Source organism: Cupressus sempervirens, chromosome 5 (genome assembly GCF_028749045.1).
Source record: "Cupressus sempervirens isolate cs-2001-9-10 chromosome 5, ASM2874904v1, whole genome shotgun sequence".
Classification (NCBI taxonomy): Eukaryota; Viridiplantae; Streptophyta; class Pinopsida; order Cupressales; family Cupressaceae; genus Cupressus; species Cupressus sempervirens.
This window is the reverse complement of record NC_143122.1, coordinates 594,286,072-594,309,719: the sequence shown is the minus strand read 5'-3', so window position 1 is coordinate 594,309,719 and position 23,648 is coordinate 594,286,072. Positions and strand designations below refer to the sequence as shown.

The window sequence follows — 23,648 nt, the reverse complement described above, 5'->3', positions numbered from 1 at the left end:
GAGAATGTCAAGAGACACCAAAGTGAATGTACCAAATTGAGGATGTGGCATGATCTAATGGGCATGTGGCCATGAACAACATGACAACTTCTTAATTATATTCATCCCAATTACCATGCTCTATCTGAGCTTGCCTCTGTACCCAATGCGATCTTATCAAGACAACGATATTCAAATATCCTGCTAGATTCTGGTGGCATGTTACGTATAGAATCGTCAACATGTGTTCCTTCTAGGTGTTGTAGTTGTAGCCATTAGACCATTGAATCCTTTTCAACAAAATGTTGGTCAAAGATGTTGTCACTAAAATGAAGGTTGTTGGTCAACCCTATGAAGATGTGAAAATTGAAGCGGACTAAACACTCTTAAACCTGAAATCAAATAAGAAAACAAAGTGGATGAGAAAAGAAGTCCAAAAAAAAAAATTAATATTAGAAAACCATAATCAAGTTTAGGGTTAAAAAACCCAAAAAAAAAACCTGAGAAAATTGGATTAGGGTTTTGATGGGAAAAAATACTAAAAAATCCCAGGAAAGAGCTGAAAATCCAAAATATTGCAAATCTGGTGTATCTGACAAAAAAAAGATAAAAAGAACCTGTTCATTCCTTCATGTCGTAGAAAAAGCTCAAAAGGCACTTTAGTGAGCCAACCACACACAATAATAAACAATGAGTTGGCCCAAAAAGAAAAATATCCTCATGTTAAAGAATGTCATTGGGGCTCGGCTGACGCAACAATGACAGAATAGTTTGTCAAAGATGCCAAAAATAGCTGGGCATGGGCAGAAAATTGAGGGTGTTGGGTGCTACAAAAGAATAGAAGAGTTGCTGATGCCACAATGAATACTCCAAAACATTGAAACCAAACCACTCACACTGACTACAAGAGTCCATAATTTGTTTGTCCTGTCACCAAAACCACTAAGCTACAATTGGTCTTAAAAAACACCAAGATTGGAAAAAATTGCAGGTCAAAGATGTATCAAAATGGCCCACCTAGTTCTGCAATTTCTTCAATATAATGTTGATCTGAAGTTAAATGGTTTGTGCAGCAAGCTCCTATAGCAAATCAAGTGGAAACAACAATTTAGGAGCAACCAAACACCTACTGTGGAACAAGGATTGACTAACAAAGCCAATGGATATGGAAAAGGCCAAGGCAAGTACATAAGCAAAAAGAACAAAGAAAATCAAGAAGGTAATCAAATGTCTTTACTATAGTAAATGTGTTCATATGAAGAATTAATGCAAGAAATAGTTAGCTAATGAAAAATCCAATCAGGATGGTCTCAACTGATGGCCCATGTTGGAGAGCATTTTGAGCAAGAATGCCCTTTATGTGTTTATGGCAAATATAACAACAAATCATGTCAAAAAATATGCCTGGTATATTGATCCCAGAGCTTCTCAATGCTTTAAGTTTACACACAAAAGATATTGGTTCACAAAGCACAAACCTTGCACCGATTCAATGATCTTTGGCAAAGGTGAAAAGTATACAGTAGTCAGCAAGGGCAATGTTGAGATTGCATTTAAATCTCGTATTTCTCAACATGATGCTCAATTTGGTTTGGGTGAGTCAAATTTTGCGCAATTGTCCTAAGTTGTATGTCCTCTTCAAAACAAAAAAGTGTCATATTGTTGACAAAGAGATGAAGAGTACAGTTGTCATTCGCATCGAAGATCATGGATTATTTTGTCTTACTGATACTTGAGAGTCTCAGAAAGTTGCAATGGATGTGAAGAGTTCATCCCTTACTTCTCTTTCGAACTACTGGTATGGTCACCTCAACATACCCTATCTTAGTTGCCTCAAGAGAATCCAGTGAATGAGTTACTTGAGATTCAGTCAGAAACACCTGGTGTTTGTGGAGCCTGCCAAGGAGAGATGCGACATCACACTCCGTTCTCAGATGGAGACTCTTGGAGAGCATCCAAAATCTTGCGGCTGGTTCATACCGATGTTTGTGGACCCGTGAATATTGCATCGTTCACTGGTGCCAAGTATTTTCTTCTGTGTAGACAATTTCATTGGAAAAATGTGGGTGTTTTTTCTAGAAGAAAAATCAGATGTGCTTAATGAATTCTAGAAGTTAAAACCATTAGTTGAAAAAGAATCAATATGTTAGATCACAACTCTTAGGTTAAATAATGGAGGGGAGTTTTGTTGCAATGAATTCTCCAACTTTTGTGCTACAAAGGGTATTAAGTGTCAACTTACCACAACCTACACACCTTAGTAGAATAGTTTTGTGGAGAGGAGGAACCATAATATTATGAAAATGCCCTTGTCTATGTTGAAGCATATACATTTCCTATGAATTTTTGGGCATAGGTAGTGTAAACTATAGTGTACCTTCTGAATCAATCTCTACACAGGCCATCAAAAAGAAGACCCTAGAGGAAGCATGGTCTGGTAGGAAGCCTAATATCAATTGCATAAAGGCTTTTGGTTTAACAACACATGCTTAGATTCTAGATGCAAAGAGGACCAAAGTGGATTCCAAAAGTCATAAAGTGATGCTTACAAACTATTGTGACAATCATAAAGCCTATTGGCTAATTGATGTGGACATTAATCATCTCACTCAGTAGAGGTGTAGTTTTCCACAAAGAAGGTGGAGCCATTTATGCAGACAATCAAAACATTTCATCAACTTTCCACAAGCTACAATTCTGAATTAAAACTTATGCACTGATAAAGGGTCTAAAAATATAATCTAGTTTAAATTTGTTCAAATTTTTATATCCAAAAAGTTTGATTTTCATATCTAAATAATGCCATAAGGACATAAAATGGGTTTTCCATTCAATGATGATAAAATTACTTACAAAATTGAATCGATTGCAATGTCCCCTTTTGGGGATTGGAATGTCCCTTTTTGGGTTTCGAGACATTAGAAATCAGTCATGTAATTAAATTTAAGTTATCAAATTATATCAAACTAAATGAAAAATAGATTTAATTATTTAATAAAGTAGTAAAATGACTTTATGGAGCCAAGAGAAAAAAATAATAGTCATTTTAGTTTAAAGAGGTAAAATAAGGAGACAAAGAAAAGGAATATGGGGAGACAGACAGAATGAAAACAAAGTCACAAGAATGTGCTATAAAAAAAATTGTGAGGATCTTTTTGATCAAGCTTGGTTTTTTGTTGGTTTATTATTCTCTCTTGGAGAGTTTGGGAGCTTTAAGCTTCAGTTCTAAAACCTGAGGATGGAATCCTTCAAGATTTCTTGGTGGATTGTATAGAAACCCAATTCATTTTTTGGGTGAATTCATGACAAAGTTCACAACTGGGTAAATTTGTAATAGAGGTATTTCATATCTGTTTAAAAATGAGATTGTAATGATTTACCTTTATATTTTATAATTAATTTCAGATCTTTTTTCAGTCTGATATTATATGATTTCAAATAATCTGTTGGATAAAGAGAATTCAGTTTGCATAGAAATGTAAATTCCTGTAGAACATTTGGTAAAAATATGGAGAAAATATTCTCTGGTAAAAATCTAGAGAAAATGTCCAAAGGGATATTACATAAGTTCATGTGCATGAACTCAAATTTCACTAGAGGTGTTTATAGGCTATACATAATCGATTCCACCATGTTAAATCAATAAACATTGTTGTGACTCTTAGTATTCTTTCAAAGACAATTGAATGGGACTGGAAGAGTGTTCTACTACTTAAGCATTAATAGCAATTTTCAATTTGCTAAGGGAAGACTCTTGAGGCTAACACCTTCTAAGTAGGGTAACATTTGTCATTCAAACATACCATCGTGACAAAACACACTTCAAAACCGCCTCTAACATTCAATCAAATATCTTCCAAATATTGAATCAAATTTGCAGTGCGAGTTGTTTGTTTGCTACTGATAACATCAGATGGTTCACTGTTGCTATCTCTGCAAGTACATATGAGATTTCTCTCTTTGAAGGAAAAGATTTAAAATTCTAAGAAAATAGGCAAGTCACATGAAAAAATTGAACTGACTGTTGTAAATCCATAAAAAAATGAATACACGGAACATACTTGCAAGACAACTTCGATCAGAACGAACAGCTGGAATATCAATATCTGTCCGAGGAAATCCCTGCACATTATTTTGCAGGAGAGCAGAATAATTAAAACCATTGTAATGGTGGGAAAAAACAAATAATGTTGAAAATAACTCAAGCAAAATAAGTGATATTTAAAATAGGTCAGCATGGTATAGACGGACTAAAAACCCAAGTCCTTCTTGTGTTTGCACAAAGAATATATTACAAATAAAAAAGTATCATCAACAGTCACATTTAACTTGCCTTCTAAATTCCTCACTAAGGCATAATGGAAACTTCAATCGGTTTTCTTACCATTTATGGATTCTCATAAAAAAAAAGAACAAATTCTATCAATGAAATTTTAAATAACAATTACAAAAGAGTAAAGTAGACTTGCATTTGCAAGTCACAGTGAATAAATACCATATAAAAAACAACTATCATCTAATGAATTTTATGCAGTTCAGACAAACTAGCTGACTAAAGTGTCATGAAAATAAATACACATGGAGTAGTGTCAAACTACGAAGCAAACATATAAACACATGGATGTAGATAAGTGCTGACAGAAGGGGCCATGGGATGTGTTTTTGGGACACCAGTCCAACAGGCCAATTTTGGGGAATGGCAGTAAATATCAAGATTCAAGTTTAGACATTCAAAGAGTGCACCACACTCATGATTCAGTTTTCAATGTTCATTGTTGTTGCCTTGGTATTAGACCCGCCCCAATTTTTTAAATTCTCATTGTGCTTAACTAAGGTTGTTTGTCAGGTAAGGATACCTATGATATGGCTAATATTTTCCATGGTCCGTGTGAGTCAAATGTTTGAATTCCATCATTTTGAGTCAAAAAATGAGTTGATACATGCCTAACTTCAAGCTTTAAATCGTCACACTTTTATCAAATCTTTAATGATTTTATAATTCCCAGATCTGTGGCTTGTTCCTAGCTCCATCTAGCACTTCGAATTTTCAGAATCTGACTCCTAGGTCAAGAGTTATGCTAGATTAATCAAAGCCTCCAAAATACGTGTTTTCAATCAAAATATTAACCTCTAACCAAAAAGAGGTTAGGCAAGAAAACTTATAAAATGTATTTTGGAGCGCATTCTTAACCTCTTTTTTCTATTAGAGATAATGGATCAACTAATTACAGAAGTAAAATATTTCAAAAATAACTAGATGCCAAACTGCATCTAGTAACTAAAAGAACTCTATCCAGTACAACCTTTACAAATAGAACAGTACTGCAAATACACTATAACAGATCCAACTAAAAAGTCCATATAGTGACCAAAATGAGACCAACTATACATAACAGATCCAACATTCAGTCCCAACCATCATTAACATTGCTTCTGAAACTAACATTATTCAGATTCCAACCATCTCCAAAGAAAGCATCTTCCACTGGGCTATTGTTAGTGACTTCCTCATAATTGCTGTTATGAACAATGTGGGTATCCTCTTGCTGAACATTCACAGGGTCCTCGTGACTGAAAAAATCACCCTGGTGAGAGCATCTCGAGGTATTGGGCGAATTTGGATCCTACTCCTGAGAAACAAAATTGGACATCAAGATGTCTTTGTTGAATAGCAGCATGTTGCCTACACTCAGCAACTATGTGAATCTTTCCTTTGGTACCTCGATTATAGCCATAACTTGTGAAGTGATGAGAAAGAGGGTGAGTTTCAAGAAAAACCCAGTAAGGTCCCTTTGCCTCCCTTGAAAGATTTCCTCATTCCTTTGCTTCCATATGAAACATAGAATTTCATTAGTAAGAGCAAACCAAAAAGCATTTGACTTCAAATCAAAAACCTCAACATAACCAGCTAGAATTTCATGCCAAGACAGACCGGACTTATGATTCCATTTAAAAGAATTGCCAAGAAAAAAACACCACATTCTATTTGCAAATTTTCATTCAAATAAAGGTGCGCAAAAGATTCAGCACAATGACACAAGGAGCAAACAATGGACTGCTTCCCATTATTGGAAAGAAAAGAACCCACAGGAAGCTTTTTTAAAATGAGGAGCCATCTGAAACAGACTTTTTTAGGTTCAACATGTGAGTGCCAAAAAAGTTCAAAAATAAATGGCCATCTAGCATATGACCAACCAACACCCCACGCTTGATTAATTCTATAAAAAATATTCATACAGTAGCTGTAAATCTGCCTGCTAGAAAATTCACCTAGAAGTTTACCATTGTGCCATCAAACTTGTTCTAAAAAATGATAAGTATTGAAGCTTTTACCAGGAAAAAAAGAAACAAGAGCTTTAGTAACAAGAGTATAAGTTTTCTTTTGAGAATTAGGAATAATAAATTTGCTCTTGATTTCCTCCCAAGAACCCATCTGGTTATTAATAATAACATCTTGTATCAGAGAAATGCCTTTCTTGTTCCAAATTTTAGCTAAGCAACTTTGAGTTAAGGCCAAAGCTTTTTCATTAAGATAAACACCACACCCTAAGGATCTAGCCTTGCCAGAATAGTAGCAAGGATTCTTCCCAACGGCATACCTCGAATGAATCAACAGTCTCACCTGGGTCCAAGCTTTCCAAATAGATTGAAAAAAAATTGAGCCAGCTTCTCTAACCTTAAAGTCCCCAACAACAATGTCAATCAATGGAATATTATCCCAGTGTTTACCTTTCTTAATAACAGACCTAGTCATATTGTTCCTTACTAGGACTTTCCACGGCTCATTGACATCAAGAGAATTGAGAATCCACTTAGCAGCTAAAGAAATCTGACTAGAGAAAGCATCTCAGAGTCTTTTCATTCTTCACACTCTGATATTTGGAAAACAACCAAGTAGAAGCATAGTAGACAGTGTAGGATGAAAGGACTTTTTGAACAACTTGAGCTCTCCCAGCAATTGACAACATATGAGTCTGCCATTTTAAATGTTTATTCTCAATTTTATTATAAACCCAGTTCCACATGTCTTTCAAAGAGGGTTCAATAGAAAAGGGGATACCATGGTGTCTCACAATGTGATTGGGACCAAACCATTGCCACTCTTGATTTCAAATCCAATCAGGAGGAGAATTAAGCCAACCAATGATAGAAGATTTCCCCTGGGAAACCTTGGTTCCAGAGGCCTTACAAAAAAGTTGTAGCCTGCTCATCATATTATCAAAATTAGCTTTAGAAAGCTCCACAAAAAGGGTTGTATCATCAACAAACTAGTCAAGGAGGAGCTCATCATGATTAGGGAGAGAGATACCCTTCACTGGTGGACCCAACTCCTTAGCATTAAGTATATATATTAGGACATCTGCAACAAGCACAAAAAGAGAGGGGAATAAGGGGCAACCTTGTCCAATAGATCTTCCCAAAGAAATAGAGTCAGAAATATCTCCATTAATATAAATAACAGTGTTCGAAGATTTTAACAAGATGTCAACCCATTTATAGAAGGATGGAGGAAACCCTAATCTTTCTAACACTTTAATCACAAATTTCCATTCAATTCTATCATTTGCCTTCTTGAAATCCAAAAGAACCATACCCACATTCTACCCTCTGTCTTTACCCCACTGCATAGCTTCCCAGCTAGTAATGAGATTCAACCTGAGATTTATCACTAGTTTTTAACCTGAGAATTATCACCACCTTTTGGAAGTAGCTTGATAATCCCTTTATTAGTAACTTCTCCAAGAGTACCAAACTCAAAAGCCTCCTTATATACCAAAAGAAATTCCTCTGAAATCCATTCCTTGTTCTTCTTCTAAAACTCAGCAGGGAGTCCATCAACTCCAAGGGGCTTAGCATTGGCAATGGATATATTGTCACCAATCTCTTGAATACTGATAGGGAGATCTATAGTCTTAACCTACTCCATAGAAACTTTCCTTGGAATAAGAGTAACACACTTATTCATAGCATCAATATTATTAGCTTCTTTCTCCAAACTAAATAACATTTTATAGAATTGATAGAAAGCCTCAAGGAGATCTTTATTATCATTGGAGATACCCTTATCAATACAAATACCTTCAATGAATTCTCTATTTTTTTTGGCTTTGATAAGGTTAAGAAAATATTTTGAGCCTCTATCACCATCCTCGAGCCAGTTGGCTTTGTCTCTAACTTTTTAACCCTGAATCTTGATATTCTGAATCCTTCTCAAGTGCATATTAGTATCATTCAAATCCTTCTCTAGATTCATCTCTCCCTCTATCTTGTAAATCCTTCTCAATTCTATTAAGTTTCTTTTGATATTCATTCTCACTTCTTCTCCTATCCTTGGCTTCCTTACACCCCATGATTTGGAAGACCTTTCTCCAAGTGTCCACCTAGATCAGATTGAGGCATCTTTATTGCAGAGGTTGGTCATCATTGACACCATATACAAAGTATTTTCAATATCTTCCTCCTAAAGTAGGGAGACATTAAGCTTGAAAAAACCTTTTTTACTCAAAGTGCTAGTTTTCTCTTTCTCCAAATTATCAATGCAAGCATATATGGGAGAATGATCAGACATACTAGCAGGAGTAACCACAATAGGAGAAACATTGTTTTTTGTTGTTTCAACTTAAAAAAGAAGGGATTCATATAAAATCTATCAAGTTTTCAATAAATTCTCTTACCTAGAGCTTGATTAGTGCACCAAGTAAACCAAATGCCTTCAAAATTGTTCTTCCTTTTATCAAGGGGGTCATGGATTTGAAATCTTCTTTCAAATTTTGACCAGAAATAATGCTCATTTCCTTTTCAAAGGTGTCCACCCCCTCTTTTATCCTGAGTGTTCTATATCATGTTAAAGTCTCCCATGAAGATCCAATTAGCTTATGGGAGGTTATCAGCTAACCACTCCCAAAGAAGAGCTCTTTCTCCATAATCATTGGAAGCATAGATATTGCAGATGCCTATAGATGAATTAATGAAATTAAAGATTGCCCAAATAGCTCTATGGGAGGGGAAGTAGCAATGAGAAACACGATTCTCCACCTATTTTGGGCTGATGGGTGGAGCCAACCCACCTTTTCCTTTTTGGTGACCAGAGTATAAGCATTTAGCCTTATCCCAAACAAACTTGAGGGTGTTAAAGGCATGATACCTAGTAACTTTGATTTCTTGCAAACAAATGGCATCTTTACTATGGAGTTTGTTACACCAACTCCTAACCATATACTTTCTATCAGGCATTTCAAGCCCTCTTATATTCCAACTATATATGTGCAAATTCATGATTGACAATTAGGTAAGTTAGAACTATTAAAGAATCTATTAAAACAATCTGTGGTTTCAATGCTTTTGACTTTGTTGTTTCTTTCGCAATTTTTAGCACTATTGTTTCTTTCATAAGTTTTCCTCTTCTTCTTTTTCCCAATAACTTCAACATATCCTTCATCAGAGTTATCCTTAGGGACAATAGGGCAAGGATTATCAAGGTTAGAGGTTGCACCATTCTGCATTAGGTTAGAGGGCCCAGGTGAACCAATGAACTCACCCAAGTTATGTTGTTTTGAAATCAAATCCATACTACTATTCAAATTTAGCTTGTTAAGAGCTAACTGTTGAGCATTCAGAATTGGGGCATTATCATCATTGATTTTTTCTCTGTCAACAGGGATGTATATAGGCTTAGCACCAATTGGGGTTCACATCCACTTACTCATTAGCATGGACAACCACATACTCATCATCATAGAGAGGATTATGATGAATAACAAAACTATTCTCAATAGAGTTTCCTTTCAAGTGATTACTCCTAGCATTCCAACCTTCATTTTGCTTATCAGTGTTAACATTTTCAGAATTCTTGCTATGATCATTCTTAGCATTATCATTTTGTGTTGTCCTATTCCTTCCATTTAATCCTTTATAAATATTTTTCAACAACGAAAAATCCTTTTTATTATGTCCATTTAACTTACAGTGAAAACAACCAACCAAATGGCCTGCATGGGTTAGGCGAGTTGGTTTGAGGTTGTGGGCAGATCCCCATGGTCTCGAGTTTGACTCCCTACCCGTCATTACCCTACCACAGACACTCGGGGGACTTGTTGGCTATCCTGCGGCTGAAGGGACTAGTCTCGCCCCAAGCTCACCTCATAAAGGGAACCCATTGGGCTTGTGTTGCGAGGATACCCTCCAAAACCAAAAAAAAAAAAAAAGCACCCAAATCCCCTAGATTATGGATTTTCCAACAAAGTGTTTCATTTTCAATTTTGGCTAAGATTTCTTCTTGAAAGGAAACATATGGATCTAGGGAAATTAGGCTCTAGCATTTAAATACAAGAGAGTGATCTTAGATTGCTCAATTTGGATGATAGACCCCAAAGGTTTTAACATAAGCGAAAGAAAAGACCAAAACTTTGGTTGAATATTCTACAATTCCACCCAAAAGGGTGAGGAATTAGTGAGGATTCTCTGGTTTACTACTTTGAGACCACAAAAAAGCCCAAAACAAAGTTTTGCCTACATTCTTTAAACCCTTATTCAACACTTTTTCCTACATAGCATGTGAAAATGCCTCTTTGTATCATTCTACTGAAACTAACCACAATGCCAAGCTTTTTTCCCAAACAAATTTAAGCCAGTTATCTAAAAAATTTCTAGCAATTAGAAACTTAACATCCAAGCAAACAAAAAAATAGCAATATTTTAAAGTCTACTTTTCTCATCCCTAAATGCCTTTACCATGTCATCGTTCGGCTCCAGATTGAGTGTCTTCCTTGAGGGCAATGGGACCTTACCTTCATTGTCATCCCTGTAATTTCCTCCATTGTCAATCTCACCTCCCTATCTATCTCCATCGGCATCAGCTCATCCTCCTCCATTATCTCTGTTACTACATGAAAAAATTTCGTTAAAGCAAGCCAAAGCTAGAAAAACCAAAACAAAAGAATTTTCCACCACTGTGCTATATAACGGTTTGACACCATTGCTATCATTGCAAGATTGGCCATCCCATTATTGTTAGATCCCCCTTCGTCTTTAGAGCTCCTCGCCATATCATAATTATCTGTAGATTTTCCCTCATCATTCCAGGGTAAACCTTCATCCTACAAATCTTTCATCATTGTAGCATCATTTCCCTTCATCATCATAGTTAATCAGGTAGAGGGGAAAGATTGGCCAAAGCAAAAAGCAAGAAATCGTTAAACTTAAAGGCATCCACATGAAAACCCTAAACCCAGACTCACGATAACTCACACAACAACAAGATTCAAAAACAAAAGATCAATCCCAAGCACCAACACACAAAAAACAAGCACAAAAACCAAGGCACACAAAAGCCAGCCACACCACTTGGAAGCTTGCAAATAGGGTATAGGTATGGAGTACAGTAGTGCTAGTGCACCCTAGTTGCAAACCTCCCTCCTTATATCTACCTGCACTTATACCATTCTTAACCTCTTAGTAAAACATAAGAGGTTAATAAACCTAAATAAAATTTAGTTATGCTCTATGTGTCCATGCCAAAATGCAGAAAATTTCAAAGATATCATTGAAAGAGACATTGATGATTTGCAAGTGTAGGCAAAGATATGGGAACTTTTTGCCACATTTTGGGAAACCAATTATCTCAGTAGAATGAGGGATTTTCAAAAAAGAATACATAGACTAAAATCAATGGCTTGTACCCAATGCAATTATTTGCCATTAACTCTTGGAAACTTTCCTTTTTCCATCATATATCATCAAGATGGTGTCAAGTCATTTGAGAGAGCCTCCGTTGTTGCAGAGCACACATCAAACTAATTTGGTGAAAAGCGTTAAATATGTTTTGGAGGTTGAGACATTCATTGATATTTTCCAAGGTGGTGATAATACCAGTGGCCAAATAAGAGATTGAGCACCAAATATTTAATGGAATGTCAAAATGTGAGAGTTATGATTGATCACAAACAAAGCAGACAAATAATCTAGTTACCAATTTGAACATGCTTGAACAGATTGGAGTTGTTGAAATGAATCACGTATCTCATTCAAAACCATGTTTGCCATTTTTCAAGGATGAAGAATGGTGCTTCAATCATAAACTGACTGCTAGCCATTTGACCGAAAAACTCAAATGATAGTGTGTTATGCACCAAGCTATTTGATAGAATGTCGAACAATGGGAGCCATAGGAACAACATTATGGACTCTAGGAAATTGAGAACATTGGAGCATATTATGGTGGACATTATTTACTTGACAGAATATTGCTACCTCCCAAAGCACGTACAAACTATTTGATAGAATGCACTTGGACTTAGAGGGGCCATTGGAATAAAAGAAGCAACACTAGTGTAAGCACATGGGGTGTGCAATTAATCCATATCCTACAATTAGATATGCAAGAAAATGGCAATGGAAATGGTTATAAAGTCCATTATTAAAGTGATGTCAATTCACAATGAACTACTTCTTTATTTAGTGAATTCTATTGTCTTCAATACCTTTGTGCCGATAGTGAAGAGCCATTATAATCATAAGAAAGCTCTCAAGTTGAAACAATGATAATGGGGATGATTTTAAGCTTTGAATTGGTGTAAAGCTTAATCCTAAAACTACGAACACATCCTACCTATCATTCCAAATGGAAATGCTCTCTAGCATTTTTAAAGAGGGATGTGTATATCATTTGACCAAATGTCTCATGGATGTGCCATCTAGCAAAGCACAATGATCAGGGGTGTGAGTTGTGAACCACATGTGTAAACGACTGGTCATAAGTTGCGCTCCTCTAAATACTCGTGATCCTCATCTGCATATCCCAATATGGATAGCCTTTTCTTGAAAGCATTGGTGATAGGAATGAGATGGATAACCAAATAATGAGGTGACACAAGTCTTGCTAACTGAGATGTGTAACAACGAGACTAACAATCGGCTTGGAAATGGGCTTCCATTGTAACCCACAATGCTTCAATATAGGTATCATTGTGCCACCTCAAATTGTAAAATAAAAGTATAGCACAATGCAACACCCATATAAAAATGCGATTAGAGGTGAATAAGGGGGCCTGAAGAATCGAAACTACCTCTAGATATGAAGATTAAATGTTGATCTCCACATCTCCTAGATATGATCGCAAGATATGGAAGGATATAAATAAGAAGAAAACACAAATCATACTTGATTGTTGTTTAAAAATGTGGAAACATGTCCTATATACAAACCATTTGATAGTATGTCAGATGGGATTTCATCAAATGTAACAATGAAAGGTCACATCTATAGAGGTACTAAACAGATTTGTTGAAAGCTCATTGTAGTTGTCAAGTATATGCAGATGGTATGCATAATTTCTATAATATCTCCCAAAATGAAAGATTCCATGGGTGTCTCTATGAAGTGTGGAATCATCAAAATGCCCTATACAAGCACAAGATGGACTCAGTGAAAGTGTTTTTAATGGAGAATATAAAGGGAAGATGAATTTTGTGTTTGTTGATGTATGTAGACTGTAATGTCCCCTTTTCGAGACATTAAGAATTCTAAAGTCAAATTCATAAAATATTTAATTTGGCTTATGAGAGCTTAATGCAGATTTATAAAAAGAGTCAATTTAATATTAAAGGGGCATTAATAAGAGATGGAATGACAAGATGACAAGGAGATAGGGTAGAGGAAGTTGAAGAGTCATGGCATTGGACCTAAGTTATTGATTCAGGTTAGGTTCCAAGTTCAAAGTTCAAGAACTAGTTCGGAAGGGGTTTGGATTCGTTAGTACAAAAACATGTAAAAATTATATATATATATATATATATATATAGATACACATTTGTATGAAGCATGAGTTAAAATTAGAATGTAGCAAAGTAGCATAAACACATTTAAACAACAAAAACTTTAAAAGACCATAAATAGTTAAACTTGTAATCATAGTGATCATACCATCATATACAAACATAGTTCAATCAACTTCAACATCAAAGATTCAAAACATTTAAAATATCAAGTTCAAGTATCATTGTTTCACATTCATTCTTTAACTAATTGAATGAAAATCTATTAATATTCTAAGTTCTTCAATCTTCGTCTTCTTCTTCATAGTCATCTTCTTCTTCTTCTTCATCTTATTTTTCTTTGGTAGTACTTGCGTTAAGGCCAATGGGATCAGCAGTAGAATACTTTCCTAAAAAAACATTTAATTTTTGCTTAAAAAACACTTTCCAGCTGTCCGTTGGGCCCAGTTCGCTGCGGGTTCAAACTAGGTTTGAACTTTTTGGTGTTGGTTCACCTGGGTTCAATCCCAATTCGAACCCAATTAAACCCACAAGGCAAAAACACTACCCTAGTCAAACCAAGTGCAAACCATAATAGAATTGCAAACCAGTTCGAACTTTTCCTAATGTGGAGGGGGAGGGGAGGTACCCGTGCAACTTAGCATTGGACAATAAGAGGAGGAGAGATGGTTTCTTTTGAGCATGCTTGATTTTGAGATTGAATTTTTGGTTCCTCTTTGGAGAACTTTGGGAAGTTGCTAGCTTTCTCTTGTTGAGGATCCTAAGGGAAAAAACCTTTAGGCTCTTCTTGGGTGGATTGGACATAGCCACAATTCATCTTTGTGGTGGATTCATATCAGAATTCACACTTGGGATTACAGGTGCATTTTATTATTATTTCAAATCTAACTGTATATTATGTATTTAAGATTGGACGTGATATTTGGTTATTGTATTGTTATTGTATAATGCAATAACATTTTGAGTGAATTCTATGAGCATTTTTGGGTTTATTGCTTGTTATTTCTGCTAGTTTATTTGCAAGGATATATGTTTATATTTTGAAAACTATCTATGAAAACAATTGGAGAGGATATCCAACTAGGTAATTATACTAGTATCAAAGCTGGTTTTCCTATCACCCTATAAAGCTTATTCAAGAAATCCTCAGGAAATTTTATTTAGAACTACCTGCCTATGAGGATCTATTCATAGAAAAATTTACTAGAGGTTAATTAGAAATAAATACAGAGAAAGCTTTATTAGAGGCAAAAAAGAAGCTGGGTGTAATATCACTCCTCTACCATTTGTTTATCGTACTAAGGTAAATGAATCAATGCACACAGACAATAGATAAGAATAGTAGAACTCCTTGTATTATTCACATATACCAAGACATTACATTATTCTTACAATGACGAATACAATGATGCTTACAAGCCATCTTGAATGGTGTCTATATACTTATCGAAGGGCCTTCTAGAAGGTTCCTAAAGGGACCCATCGGCCAGAGATTGGCTACAAAGCAATTAATTCATACTAACCTACCCATCGGTTGATTTACAATTGTTCAACGACTACATCATCTCCCCCAAAAAGAAAAGTCATCTCCAGATGACAACACAAGAAAATTCAAAATTGTACAACTAATGACATTAGAACAAAGATATTAGGCAGGGGGATGGGTCCCTGGCGTGGTAGGTGTCTATGCTCTCAAATCACCCAGCTTAGCCCGTAGCTTGTAGACCTACTCCTTCTGAATCTTCAATTTGGCTTCCGCTTCCATCTGAAGCTCCAGAGTTGACTACATCATCTTTGCAACCTCTCCCAACTCCTCATTTTCTGTTTCCACCTAACTCTGTCTAACTAATAGGGCTGCCCTCTCAGATTCCTGAGCTGCCCTCTCTGAGGGTAACTTGGCAACTAACTCCTCCCAAGCCCTCTCAGCTGCTACCTGATCTGCCTGTCTCCTCCGAAGGGTGTAATACGCCTCCTTGTATAACTTGATGATCTTGTGAATCAAAGCCTCAACCCAACTCTCCACACTAGAATCTCTCATCATGGCCCAATCCTGATGTATCTCATCAGTCTCAACATTCAGCCATCCTCACTCCTCAAAAAAAACCATGAATGCAGCTGGGCATCCCAATCACATAAATGAGATGACTCCCTCTGGCTCCTTCACAACTGAGTCCACCACCTGAGTCTCCATCGAATCTAACACCTGGTGAGCCCAAGATGCTAGAACTACAACATCAGCAAGAAATGCCTCTCATTCCTATCTCCCGCGCTAGTGGATGTTCTTGCTACACACCCATAGCCATCTCCACAGCATTCACCATATGCTCAACAGTATTGTGCGATAGTCTAATGTCCTGAACTAGCTCTGCTACCTGTTCCTACTGAGTGTCTACCTCCAAAATATCATCCTGCATAGGAGTCTACAAATAGGCCATTCGAGGAGCCAAAGTATGATGGAACCACGTACTCAAAAAGGTACTCACCCCCCGAGTCCTCTCCCTATCACGCTCAAGTGATGCTAAAAGTGTTGCATCCACCATAACTATTGCATCGGACCCTACTACATCCAAGTGCATACCAGGCGTACTCTGGCTCTCTGCTATCTCTAGTACTAGAAGGTCTGGTACCTCCAGGGTAGTCTCCTCTCCCCCTTACAGTATTCTCTCTACTATAGGTACCCCAACTTCTGCTATTGGCTAGGCTTCTGCAAGTGCCACAATTTTTTCTACTGGAAGTGCTTTAGCAGGTGCTGGCATACTCTCTCGGCTCATGGGTGCTACCACTCATTCAAACCCTATAGAAAACCCAACTCCTAGTCCGACTAGATGTCTTACCTCGTGCTACCATGGTGCTACTACTATAACGGCCTGCTGGGGTGCTACAGTCATCACTATGGGTTGTCGTGTCTGTCCAAACCCTAGTATATGAGCCATGTGTAGACCTGCTAGGACCAAATAGGGAGTGGCAGATAGTGTAGGTTGCAAAAACAAGGGGGTAGTTGTGAAAATCTAAACCTCTTCATCATCTTCTTCCCCTTCTTTGTCCCCCACACTGTTCTCCTCAGAAGATGTCTCCTGTCATCCACTGTCTGTATCACCTCTTGCATCAAGTTGGGGTCTCTTCTAGCCTGCAGAACCGTTTGCTCAATGGTTGAATCCAAGTGCCTCCACTACATGATAAGAGGTTCTCTGAGAGCTAGTGGTCCAGGTTTTGCCTCCAACCTGTCTTCTGGAATCATCCGCATTGTGGCATCAAGGAAGAGACCTATAGCATAGTGTGGCATATAATATATCTTATGCTGTGATGGAACTCAAATTTTAGAGTCTCCATTTAGGAAATATGTTTGGAGATTGATAAAGTATTGTAAAAGCATGTCTTGGTATACAAAGACCCATTTTGTAGAAAAGATTTCACTCTACTCTCCTTACAATCAAAGGTGCTTCTCTATGGAGGTCTGTGTATGATGAGTCTAAAGTCTCTAGTTATGTGAACCAATCATCTAAAAAGAAAACATGACATAGCAGATATGGAGATTTGGAACAAGGGGGATTCAGGGATTTATGTTTGCACATTCAGGCTTGTTGTCTCTATTCAGTATTTATTAGTAGTCTTTTCTTGCATATTCTTTATTGGTAATTCAAATTACAGGCTTTCAATCTGAAGATGTTAGTTACCATACTGGTAAACTCATGCAATATAACTCAAAGTTTATATTAGATGAATAATGATGAGGGCAAAAATAGTCAAATTTCAAACTTTACATCAAAAATAATTCCATTTCATGATGAATGGATTTTATTAACATATCGCTGAAGAATATTTTTTGGCAAAATCATATATCACAATATGAAAAATTCAAACTGTGCTTATACTAGTCAGCATATGAAAGGAATGATGTATTCACTTCAATCTGAGGCAACAGTATATTCTTTCAGATCATAGAAATATGGTGCATGTAGATGGTTACATGGATTCAGAATAGACTGATAGTATGTACAAGTTGGATCATGCAGAAGCAACAATATTTCCATTTCTAAAAGTTGCTGTTAGAGGTGTCCAGTTGCTGATAAATTATATTGATTGAGTTTGTGCTGGTGACATAGAGAATGGTAAAATGAATACATCAGATCAATAAAATAATCAAGATTTGTTTTGGGTGTGACTTAGGCCTCAGTTATCCTTACCAATGCTCAATTTATGGGCTCTATCTTGACACAACTCTCTACAAGCAGTCTGGTCTTAGCAGTTTGTGAGAACAATGTGGTGGTTGGAATAATACAACATGAGTTACAAAGATCACGTAGCCAATATCACTAGGCAGAGGTTTCTATACTTATGTTTGCTGTAGTTAGGTATTGCAGAGGCTATTCAGAACATAATACCAAACCCAGTATGCCTTATATGTGCGAAGAATCTTATCAGATTGCAAATTGTGCATACCAGCATGCAATTGTGTTTATTGCTGAGACAATGAAAGAGCGGAGTTTCAGAATACGGCATCAATTTATCCCTTTTCAATATACAATGTTGTCGGATATCATAACACTTATAGAGATAAAGTGCAAATGGCAGTAAAAAGATGCAATAACAATGTTGATGTTTTCAGGAGTCTTCACTGATAGAAACTGCATATGAAAGTCACAACCTATGCAAATCTGTGAATCAAGTTTGCTCCTCTCTATGTCGCAAGATAATCACTACGCAGTATAATATTTATGGAGAATAGCTATATAACTGAAGTCCGATAAGAGAGTGTGTTCAGAAATTATCTACCTTTCCTTATTTTTTCCATGAGGCTCCAGATTCAAAAGGGGCAGGTTTGAAATGGTTACATGGAACACTAATCGTTCCATGAATCCTCTTGACTGTACAAGAGCCTCCCAAGAAAGGATTTTGTATTAATAGCCTGCATTTGATAATAAGTATCTAATGTTATTGCTATTTGTTGTAGGTGAAAGGAATACACACAGATCACATATTAGCACCTGGAGTCGCACTATTCTTGTGAAGCCCTTTTACGATTAAATATAAAGTGCATACGAGAGGAGAAGCCCATGCAAATCTAAATTGTGGAGTCACCAAGCATGAAGGATGAACCACTAGAAGGCAATAGTTTGGAAATGTGCATGGGAAGGAGAATTACTGTGATAGTGTAGAACAGAACCAGTGCATCCAAAGATATGCAATTTCCCATTATACTTATTTAAATAAATTTTTAAAAAGGGGTTTAGTTTATAAATATGTAAAGTTTGTAAGGTTATTGGGTGGTTGTAATTTTGTTAAGTATAGGTAGGTGTTTTGGAGAGATATGTCTTTGCATCTCGCACCTTTTCATTCATTATAAATATGAGATTGAGATGCATAAATCAAAAGGACAATATTCATATTCATACTTTAACTTTTTTCCTTGCCTATGCTTTATGATATATTATATTTTTCTAATTGGCGGAGAAATGGACTTTTGAACTAAGCTCGTGGATTTGACTTAGTGAGTGGATTTTGTGCGATCCGGATATGTTTGCAATAGATGGATCTTCTGTAAGGAATGTCTCTATTGTGATTTTAATTTCGGCATTATTACTTATTTTATATTTCGGAGTTTTAAATTATTATTAAGTTGTGTCTTTTGTAAAAAAAATTTATTTATTTTCTAGAAATATTTTAATATTCGGATAAGTGGATTGGATCATTATTGCATTTTAAATTTGATAAACATAGATATTGTGAAATGTTTTATTATTTCTGTATTTATGTCTAATTTGTCTCCATAAGATTAAAATGCATATTAGACTAATTTAAAATTGCTTTTAAATAATTGATCCATCACGTCTGATTATTATATTTATTTATAGTTTGAATATATTAGACTTCATAAAGTTGTACGTTTCAACTAATAATGTTGACTCTGATTACTTGTTTAATTAGGCACTGGTCTTTTACTCCTAATTCATAATCCATACACTAGCAATTGTTTCATTTATTTCCATTAGAGGAATTAATATATTCATATGTTGTATTAATCTATATTTATTCTTTATTTAAACATTACTTCAATCATTTACTTTTCTTCTCAGTTCATAAATCGCAAGTTTGAAGTTTTCAATAATTCTTGCCATTTTGAAAGCTTTTATTATCTTCACGTTCTAACTGATCTGCTTTAAGCATCTTGGATATAAAGCTATTGTCCAGGATCAGGTACACCCGCCTCAATTTTGTAGAGCTAGAAGCGCAAGGGATTTGGATCACGTTGATCAATCCTGTCAAATTGGCCTTAACTAGTTAGATATCCTAGCATCAAGTAGGAAAGGCTCGTAGGATTCCAATCTATGGTTTTGGGAACCAACATGCTAGAGGGTCATAAATTCATGCATACGCTCAACCAGCACAGATGCCCAATTATACACCTTCTTTTTCATTATACCATTCATCATAGATACCTATGGAAAGGAGATATCAAATGCCCTACTTGATCTCGTAAGCCTGCTCTTGACTAAATCCATCAGGCATAACTATAGTCCCTCCTAGATGTTTGTTTTCTTTAAACCCCTTCCTTTTGATGTCTCAGCCAATGCTTCTTGTATTGCTTTAGCCATGTCTCTGCATACCAACCTAATCAAAAATAATATTACCTCCTTAGAAATTTTCTTAGGCTGAACTTTCTTGCCCTACGGCCCTAGTATGCCAAACATCCTCGTGAAATCCGCTGCCTTGAATGAAACTACCAGGTCTTTGCCCAAGTACTAAAATGTGCTCTTCTAAGAACCCTACCATATGTCTCAATCATGGCACACAAGAAACCCTCGTAATCTCAAATGCAAAAAATAGGCATCTGAATCACCCATTCCATCTGTGCCCTTCTGATGCTAACTTTTACTACATGGTCGTCAGGAGTTTCTTGCCACGACTTTCTATAGTCCATTTAGCTCAACCCTTCAAATGCTATATTTTTTGGTGTGATCTCTACTATTGTAGGTGCCGAAGGCTTACGCTTCCGCTTGCTATTGCTACTAGTGCCTTCATTCTAGTTACCTGCACTCGACATCTTCATGCCCTTCTCCGTTGTAGATTCTTCTAATTATTTTTTCCATTTTCTCTTCGCTATAGACTCCATTTATTCTTAGGGCAGTTATTTGTCTACAAATTATTTTCCCTTCCAAATGTTTGTATGGATCCATACAGCCCTTCCTTGGATGAAAGCTAAATAATCCCTCACCTGCATAGCCAAATGATCTAGCCTTCAGACTCCTTCACCAATTTTGTTCAGTTATTCCATCTGGCAGGCCATACAACCTCTCTCTAAATACTTTGTAAATGGCTTCAATTTTTGTACAAATTTACTATCTTGCCTCCTTCCTTTGTCTACCCCTGAAGATGAATTGTGATGCTGTATAGCACTGATGTATATATTTTATTTTATTTTTATTTTGTTGTTTTTGAACTGTAGGGCCCATACGGATATCAGCTCTAAGAAGAAGTCATACATTCCTTCAATAAGCTAATGTACAGATGAAAGACAATCTTTGGTGTAGATTTTTGTACAGTTAAAGAGTCTTGGATTGCCGTACGACACCCAACAGAGGATTCCACCTTCAAACTCATGTTGCAGCAAAAAAAAACTTGACCTCTAAATGCCATACTGTACCAAACAGAGAAGCCAAAATTCAATATTCGTACACTCCAGAGAACTTAAATTTCTAAATCTGTACTAAACCAAATCCATACTGAAACAAGCAGGCAACTTATCTTGCAAAATCCATACTACAACAACCAGAACACTTAACCTGCAAATCCATAGAAAATTGAATCTCCAGATCCATATGAAATCCGTACGCTAGCAACATGAAGGTAATCCTCCAAATGTCCTACGGTACCATCAGAGTCCGTATGCTATTAGAGAACTTAATTTGAAATCTGTATGGGTTGCAATTAGAAAGTTTCTTAATATTTGAAGTCCGTATGATAGAAAACTAGAAGCTCAACTCTCAAATTCATACAGTGGTAATAGTCACTATATTCTTCAAATCCATACGCTATATCCCTCCTTCAAATTGGCCGTATGGTGCTTTGTGAATTTTTATATTAAAATCTGCCATACAGTACTTTGCAATTTTCATACAGTGCCCTCCAACACAAATTTACTCACCGTACGATGACTCTTTCTCTCTTTTAATTTTTTTTTAAAACTTTCAAATTACGCAAAATCAGTTCTCCTTTCGAGCTCCATCATCCTATGATGACAATAGAGATCGAGCATGGTACATTTTTAGCTTTGAACTATTTACTGCCTCGGGTATTTCTTGTTTTTCTAATGTCCACAACTTTATCGCTTCATTGTTTCCTACTTCTTGAATTTGATATGGCTTGACCCATTTGACTTTAAACTTGCCAAGTTTGATCTCGTTCCATCCATCATACTTCAACACCCACTGTCCCAGTTGGAACTTGTTCAGTTTTAGGTGTTTATCATGCCACACCTTAGCCTATTCTGTGTCACCTCTGTGGCCCACTGTGCCAATAACTGCTTCTCCTCGAGCTTGTTCAGATTATGAAACCTCTCCCTTAAGCTTTCCATGTCAGCTAACTTATTTTCAAGTGCGATCCTTAGGCTTGGTATCATGAATTCTGCCGGTACCACTGCCTCCTATCCGAACATCAACTAGAATGGTGTGTCCTATTGTCACCTTGTACGCCATGCAGTATGCCCAAAGGGTAGAGGGTAATTTTTCCTACCAGTCTTCACCTTCAACCGCACAAGACTTGTAAATAATTAATACCAGGATCTTGGTTGTAGCCTCGGCTTATCTGTTTGCTCTCAGGTAGTACGAGCTCGATAATGAATGATAGATCTTGAATTCAGTGGTGAGCAGATGGATAACATGGTTAACAAAGTGCCCGTCCCTATCACTTGCTAACTACAATGGAATCCCATACCTGGTAATGATTTACTCATAAATAAATTTGGCTATGCTTATGACTGAGTTATCCGGTAGTGTGCGTGCCTCCATGCACTTGGTCAAGTACTCCATCGCTACAACAATGTATCAGCACCTTCTAATTTTTCTCACCTTCAGAGGTCCAATGAAATCCAACCCCCATCTTTCAAAGAGTTCCTACATGTGGGAGGAGTGAAGTGGCATGAAGTCTCTCTTTAGCGGCTTCTAGGCCCGTTGGCAAGTGTCACAGCCGATGAACCATTCTCACACATCATTGTACACTGCTAGCCACCACAATCTGGCAAGCAATATTTTTTGTGCTGTGATATTAGGTCTCATATGTCCTCCTGCTGGACCCTCATGCACTTCCTTCAACACTCATGGTATTTCTTCCTCTAACACACACTGTCATAGGATGTGATCAGGCCCCATCTTATAGAGTAATCTGTTGATCAATTGAAATGTACAGCTCTTGATTACCAATTTTTGCCTTTCATTTGGTGGCATCTCACTTGGGAATTGTCCTATCAAAAGGTATTCTCCAATGCTCATGTACCATTCCGTAATGGTGAAACTTCTGCATGACGTAGACCATTCCCAAGGCTTTTTGTTCTGTTGTACTGAAATTTTGTTATACTTTTATAGTAGTCAATTAGCAAAGTATATCGGGTGATCTAGCCTATGGCTACCTATCTACACCAAGGTTGCTCCAATTGCATAGTTGGACACATCGACATGAACATGAAATTCCCTGTTCCAATTTAGGTATGCCAACATGGGTGCTATAGCCAATCGTACCTTCAGCCCTTCAAATGCCTCATCCTATTCTTTCTCCCATCTGAATGATTCTCCTTTGCATGTTAACCTGTCCAGCGTGTATGATACTTTGGCAAAAAATTTGATGAACCTTTTGTAATAGCCTATGTCCCAGGAAAGACCTTAACTTTGTTACATGGTGGATGG

At 36.6% G+C, this 23,648-nt stretch overlaps 1 long non-coding RNA gene across 1 annotated transcript in view; it reads right to left on the bottom strand.

Annotated features, from left to right (window-relative positions):
* Positions 1-5,548, bottom strand: part of LOC149557326 (uncharacterized) — a 45,872-nt gene extending 40,324 nt beyond the window's left edge. The window contains exons 1-2 of the long non-coding RNA XR_016352392.1: positions 5,424-5,548; positions 4,041-4,101 (exon numbers count right to left, since the gene is read on the bottom strand). This is a non-coding gene — a long non-coding RNA (uncharacterized LOC149557326). The remainder of the gene's footprint in view (positions 1-4,040; positions 4,102-5,423) is intronic.
* Positions 5,549-23,648: the final 18,100 nt, after the last annotated feature.